Consider the following 7,549-nt stretch of genomic DNA (forward strand, 5'->3'; position numbering starts at 1 on the left):
AAAATTTTATGCTTTTGGTGGGGATGAGATGATTCTGCTCTTATTATTCCTGCTGTAGAGTTAGAAGTTTAAGACAGACCCATTCGGTTCAACAGGACAGCTGCAGAATAGGTAAGAAAGCATCTGTAGACTTTTGAGCTTGACAGATCTGTTCACAAGGCTGAAAAGGTGCCCCATTACTTCTTTTATGTCATCCTCTGAGTAGTTGCTGTCTTTTGCATTACATTTACAGTATATTTATGTATATCAGGCATGTTCAACTCCAAACAGACAGTGATCTACTCCTAGTATTAAAAAACAAACAAACTGGCAGTGATCTACCCATTGTCATTGCCCAGAGTTGCTGAGCTTCTTTTTTTGGAGGGGTGAAATGCCCAAAGTTGTTGAGCTTTCTTTGGGGGGGAGGGTGCCCAAAGTTCTCATTGCCCAACTTAATTAATCCTGCAATCGACCTGCAGCACCAGTAGATCGTGACAGACCTGTTGGACATGCCTGATGTATATAATAAATGACACTAGAACTAACTCACCAGTGGAGGAGTCAGGATTTGACAACAGAACAGTGTCACCATCCTCACTGGTGACACCTGGGGCAGACTGCCTCCACTGCACCCCCCCCCCAGTGTGGTGTAGTGATTAAGAGCGGTAGACTCATAATCTGGTGAACAGGGTTCGCGTCTCCGCTCCTCCACATGCAGCTGCTGGGTGACCTTGGGCCAATCACACTTCTCTGAAGTCTCTCAGCCCCACTCACCTCACAGAGTGTTTGTTGTGGGGGAGGAAGGGAAAGGAGAATGTTAGCCACTTTGAGACTCCTTAGGGTAGTGATAAAGCGGGATATCAAATCCAAACCCTACCCTGCCCCTTCTTCCGCCCCAGGCCAGGCCTTCCCCAAGCTATTGCTAGGTGCTAAAGAGGAGGCATGGCAGCAAGCAGGCCATGGCAGGGGCCACAGCCATAGTGATGAAGGAGCAGGAAGAGGCAGAAAACACCTGGCAGTGGTGATCGCTTGGTGCCCAGCAGTGGTGTGCACCCCCAGGAGCCTGTCACTGTGAGGCAACTGCTTCACCATGCCTTGTAGGCAGGCTGGGCCTGATCAAATGTTTTCTGTTTTAAAAATAAAAATAAAACCTGTTTTATAGCTGCTTCGGTGATAACATGTTGATTTTACCTATCTTTATTATTTTTAACCCTATTATTCCTATTGGTTGTTTCTTTCTATCCTAAATCTCCCGGTCACTTGAAATGGGCCAATAATATATTAACCAACAGCTATTGCATCTTTGAGCCAAAATGAAAGCATTTTGTTCTGCGTTTCGACTTATGAAAATGTGTTTCAGAAATATAAAAAAACTATAAAAGTTTAGTAGCTTCAATAACACTGGGAATCTGTTTTAAATTCGTTTTATTTCTGCTGTAACATCACACCGCTTACCTCATTTGAAAAGCGCCTCTTTCCCGACGGTTAGCAATCGCCCATCAGTTATAGCGGAGTCGGACATGGTCTGTTAAATCCATGGTAAAAATTAGGAACCGTGGATGTTAATACCCCTTTAATTGCTCTGCCAGCAAAAAGCTGGGCAGAATAGCAAACATGAATCATGACAAATATTTCCTATAAAAACACTTTCACGTGGCGCAATGAGTTCCTTTTATTCCAACTTTTTATATCCCATTTCATGGCTTGCCCTGACAAGAAAAGTAGTGTTTTGGTGAGGTTAGGGAGATTGCTGCCTGTTTTCATAGCAGGAGTCATTGAGAAGCCTTTCCTTTATTAACCCCTCAGCATCAGTTTCTATTTTGTCAAGAAAATAAATATGATGTGAGCACTGAATATTAAGTAGAAGAATGTCTGTTTTCTTTCCTTGGTTTGTGTTTATTTTGTCCAATGTAACTTGCCTTAAAAGAAACATCCTACAAGGATGTTTGATATATAATTGTTTTGGCAACAGATTGTAATAATTTACATCAATAATATTAGGGTGTGCAGGTGTGGGTGTGTGTATATAATCCTAACTCAAAGTATCTCTGCAATGTCTCAGTGTTCCTGTGCCTTGATTAAGAACCCATCTGCCCTATACATTTAAAACAGGACCATACCACTTTAAACAGTCATGGCTTCCCCCAAAGGATGATGGGAATTGTGGTGTGTTAAGGGTGCTGAGAGTTGTTAGGATACCCCTACTCCATTCACAGAGCTACAATTTCCTGAATGGTTTAACAATCAATCCCTCTTAGCTCTCTGAAGGAAATAAGGGTCTCTTTAACAACTCAACACCCTTGGCAAACTACAGCTCCCAGAATTCTTTGAGAGTGGAATGATACTGCTTTAAATGTATAGCATAATTTTTTTAAAAAAAAATTCAACTGTGTCAGAGCAACATGGCTGCCTACCTGAATCTCGAATAATTTAAAGGTGGGACTCAGTTATAATATTATGCCCATCTATAAATTGTCCAATTTTATACAGTATGAGCCACTACCATCTGTCTCTCTGCTTGTATGTGTGTACCCATTATCATTTTTCATAAACAACCCCCCTTTATTTTTCTTTTTTAGATCATGATTTGCTTATACACATTGAACAAGTCAGAACTGGTTTGTTAAGTCAATAAAGTAATCATTGTTACCATACCAACTCAGGGCTGATGTGATCTCTGTAGAGCTCAGTCAGAGAACACACAGAAGCCTTGATATTCGCATCATGCTGTGCTCTCAAAGGAGGCTGACTATTTTTACCCCTGTCCTGCGGTGCTCATGAAATAAATGTGTAAAGCGTTACAGATAGCTAAATAAAACTATATGCTCTATGATCCAGAGGGGGGAGTCAAAACTGAACGCCCGTCATTTTGGAAGAAAGGTGGGGCTGCATAGACACTTGGAATGGGCAGAGCAATCTTATTATGCCATGATGCTGGGTTTGAGCTGCTTTGATGTTGGAATGGCTGCTATCTCTAAAACATGCACTCTGTCCAAGTCAGGAGGGGGCAACACTGTAGAAAGAAAAATTCAAATGGTGCAAAAAAAGGAGGGGAAGGATCTTGTTCTCTTGCGCTATTTGAACCAAGGTGTATTGATATGAAATGTGTTGTTTCATTGATTTATGGTATGCTCATGGAATAATACATGGGCAACACAGAAGGTTTATGCATAGTTAAAGCTATGGTTTCCCCAGTAGTAATGTATGGAAGTGAGAGCTGGACCATAAAGAAGGCTGATCACTGAAGAATTGATGCTTTTGAATTATGGTGCTGGAGAAGACTCTTGAGACTCCCATGGACTGCAAGAAGATCAAACCTATCCATTCTGAAATAAATCAGCCCTGAGTGCTCACTGGAGGGGCAGATCCTGAAGCTGAGGCTCCAATACTTTAGCCAGTTCATGAGAAGAGAAGACTCCCTGGAAAAGACCCTGATGTTGGGAAAGATTGAGGGCACAAGGAGAAGGGGATGGCAGAGGACAAGATGGTTGGACAGTCTTCTCGAAGCTACCAACAGGAGTTTGACCAAGGTGCGGGAGGCAGTGGAAGACAGGGGTGCCTGGCGTGCTCTGGTCCATGGGGTCACGAAGAATCGGACACAACTAAATGACTAAACAACAACAACAAAAGAATGACACTATAAACTTAATCCTATATTTATTACTATTATTGTGTGGAGACTGTATTATTATTATTATTATTATTATTATTATTATTATTATTATTATGCAGAAATGCCAGCTATGCTTCCAGTGGACATGCTGCTGATGTCCACCAATCCCATGAAGTGATGGAGGCGACACCTTCAGAATTCTTAAAAACTGAGATTTATACACTCTGGGAATGGGAAGAACTGTGTCAGAGAGCAAGAGACTTCTAAGTCAAGAAACACACAGTGTTTCCAGGTGGGTGGGTGGTTAGAGGGTGCTCAGGTGTTCACGCTTTCTCCTTGTGCATCTTTTCCGCTCCTCTTTTCTTCACACCTGTTGGTGGCCTATCCATTATTCACACTAAAATATCATTTTCCGTCAGAAAGATTTTTATACTGATAGCGTATTGCGATCATTCAGGGAGCTATGACTGCCATTAAAGCTTGTCCTTTGGAATATATACTATATTATGCAGTCATGAACTTCTATATTAATGTCATTTGACCCTTGGCAATATTAGTCTATAGAGGGATGTTATCACTTCATTTGAAGGATTGCTACATTAACTTCTATAAGTGATGAGCTCTGGCACCATTCATGTTGAAACAGATCACATTGATTCATTTGCAACACCGGCACTTTTAAGGAGACTTTGTTTTGAAACACGATATATTGCTGTGACCCTTGGTTTCTTTAACTATTGTCTGCTGGGGAACTTTCCCTTCCATTAGGATCATTCTTTTCATATTTTGTCTATAAGTGAACAACCAAATAGTAGAAAGATGTCCACGCCATGCCATTTCAAGTCCCGTCCCCCCAGTTAACAGAAAAAAAGCTCCCATTTCCAACACATGGTCACAATTGTGAACAATATCTTGGCTCCCACTATATGAGAGGAAGATTGTGGGTATACAGAAACCTTTATTGCTCAAATCCTTACAGTGCAGAAAGCTGAGTAAATAGGCAAAACATGTGCCAGGCAGAGGGAGGCAATGTTTTAGCTGCATCCGAGTTTCGTTGTCGAGCAAGTAGGGGCTAAGTGTCTCCAAGGAACTCTTGCCTGAGAGCAGAATCCACATAGGAAGTCTGATAGTCCAGGGGTCAGAGAATCCAGATGATCACAGAGTCAAGGGCTCAGATGGAGAGCAAGAAGCAACAAGGTAGGGCCGGGAACTACAGGCATTGTTTCCAACATCTGACTGCTGCTGAGAGTTCTGTTTAAGATAAGGTTACCAGACATCCCCGTTTCCCAGGGACTGTCCCCAGATTTACAAATCAGTCCCTATACAAAATCCATTGAAGTTGAAAAGTGTCCCCGGATTCATTGGGAAAAAATCTGGGAACCTGAAATATACTTGGAGTCCTGTAGGGATTTCATGCTCTTTGTTGCAGATTGTAAAACAGTGATTGAATTGCCCCCCCCCCCAACCTCAGGCTTTTATATGCATTATTTATACAACGAGTCCCGTCTGATTGGCTGATTCTGCTTCCCTCCTGGAGCCTGATTGGTCTTTTCCTGCATGCCAATCAGTTGTTGCATTCTAGTATTCTACTTGCCTATTGTTCTAGGATCCAAGCTTAGTACATAACAGAACCTTAGTTTAAGAGTGCCAGAGCCAGCTGGCTCTCATCAGTGCCTTCTCCTCTGTGGAGGCTGATCAGCTGCAGGTGGAATCATTCACCTTCTCCCCCTTCAGGCTGCTGTTTAGCAGGTGAAGCTGACTTCTGGCCCATAAGAAGCAAACTAAAATGTTGATCCAACCAGCAAGCAACACATGTCCTGCAATCCTATCATATGGGAATGAGAATGGCACAACTTAGCACAGCAAAGGGGACTGGGCAGGCGAAAATGCAGCCCTCTGTGAAGGCTGAGCCTGAATTACCTGTTCACACCTGCACTGGGGTGATGAAGGTGACATTACGGACACTTTCGAACAGAGTGGCAGCCTCCTGCTGGTGGCATGCTCTGGTAATAGTGTAGGTGGAGTTGGCATCATAGGCAGAGCATGTGCAGATGCCCTACACAGTGGTGACTTGTGGGACAGGGCAAGAGGCAGGCACTCCACTAGGACCTTTCCTGAGATCCACTTCCCCAAGCAGCTCCCTGGGCTCTCTAGACCCTGGTATGCTCTGCCCCAACCTATTGGATCTCCCCCCCAGGATCGTATGGGGCCAACTACTCCCTTTAGTGTTCATCTGGCCAATCGCTGTCCACCACAGCCCCAATGCTTCCCCACTGCCCATGACAAACACATATATCATGGGGCAATGGCAACATACAGTTTTACCTACGGGACCGCCTCTCCTGGTATGTCCCACAGAGGAACTTACGGTCTTCAAACAAAAACATCTTGGAGGTCCCAGGCCACAGAGAGGTTAGGCTGGCCTCAACCAGAGCCAGGGCTTTTTCAGCCGTGGCCCCGATCTGGTGGAACGCTCTGTCACAAGAGACTAGGGCCCTGTGGGACTTGACATCTTTTCCGCAGGGCCTGCAAGACAGAGCTGTTCCACCAGGCCTTTGGTCAGGGCACAGCCTGACTCCCTCCTTTGGCAATCTTCACAGAACTCTAGCCCAATGGTTGCCATCAATTTGATTTGAATTAATTTTATAATGAAATGAATGTTGTATTATTTTATTGTTGTTAGCCGCCCTGAGCCCGGCTTCAGCTGGGGAAGGCGGGATATAAATAAAAAAAATATTATTATTATTATTCCATTGTTTGTTTTCTATTGCATATATCTAACCTTTGTTCCACCAAAGAACCTAAGGCTATGTTTGGGTGGACATGGATCAGGCCCAGACCAGCTGTACCTTCAGTAGATCTGTGGCCTCAGGTGCCTTCAAATCATAGCCAGGGACTATCCTCATACTGTAACTGATCTTGAACAAAAATCCAGTCACATGACTCAAGCACCTTCTGTTGGGTGCTTTTAAAATAATTTTTAAAAAGAGTGGTTAATCTCCAGTGTAATGATTTAGTCGTAATCTTTGAATGGGCTCTATGATCCGGAGAGGAACTCCACAAGTTAACGGCTCATAAGACAGAGGTCCCATACCTGATAGAAATATATCAGAGTTCATGTAAACACAGGGAAAATAGGATTTAAGATTTTCACTATGGTGGCTTTTGAAATAGGCCCAAGGGTCTTCACTACGCTGTGAGGCGCTAATTTACCTGGGAACTTCATAGTTGCTATGGTAATTGGCTCTCAAGATGTCCCCAAAATACCTCTTATGCGGTTGTAGCCATAGGTTAATTTAATATTCTTATTGCTAAGCAATACTTTGATCCAGTGTCATTATGTTTTGAGTTATGTATTTCTGTCTGGAAATGTCAAGGCAATTCATCCCTATTCGTTTTTAGGACTTTTGTGTTCTTCTTGTTTAAAAAGAGTTAATTGCATTTCCCCCTCTGGCAAAATTTATTTGTCTGGGTTTTATTTATAGGTGGAAAGAACAGCAACAGGACACTGAGCTGAAAAGCAAATGATATCAGCCTGGAACTTGAAATTAAGTGTGTAATTTAGGGCACTACTAGACAGTAGTAGTTCTATGTATTGTGTGGCAAGAGGTCTCCCCTACCCTTCGGTCCTTCCCAATACCAAGAATAAGAGGCATGATAACAAATATTTGGGTGAAATCAGGCCACAACTTTATTGACTACAGATATAAGAGGTTTGGCATATGCATTGGGTAGACCCCATCCCTTCTGGCCTGCCTGCTGGAAGAATTGTGTTTAGGGGTCAACCAGAAATGAGGGAGTCCCTGACCTCTACATCAAGGGGTAACAGCCCCACTGGATTGCACCTGGGGAGTGCTCTGGCCCCTTGCCCCCACCTGGGTGTCCAGATAGCAGCATATCCCCTGGATCCCTTTAATGGGATACCCATTTTGGAGGGGCCAGGCAGAGGGCAGCAAC

The 7,549-nt window shown here is 43.4% G+C and overlaps 1 long non-coding RNA gene across 1 annotated transcript; it reads left to right on the plus strand.

The window, feature by feature from the left end:
- The first annotated feature begins 5,244 nt into the window (after nucleotides 1-5,244).
- On the plus strand, nucleotides 5,245-7,270 carry LOC309522195. The gene is made up of 2 exons (XR_014214967.1): nucleotides 5,245-5,341; nucleotides 7,078-7,270. It is a non-coding gene; the product is annotated as an uncharacterized lncRNA (long non-coding RNA).
- Nucleotides 7,271-7,549: the final 279 nt, after the last annotated feature.

The sequence above is a fragment of the Podarcis vaucheri genome (genome assembly GCF_965113315.1).
Source record: "Podarcis vaucheri genome assembly, chromosome: 17".
NCBI lineage: Eukaryota > Metazoa > Chordata > Lepidosauria > Squamata > Lacertidae > Podarcis > Podarcis vaucheri.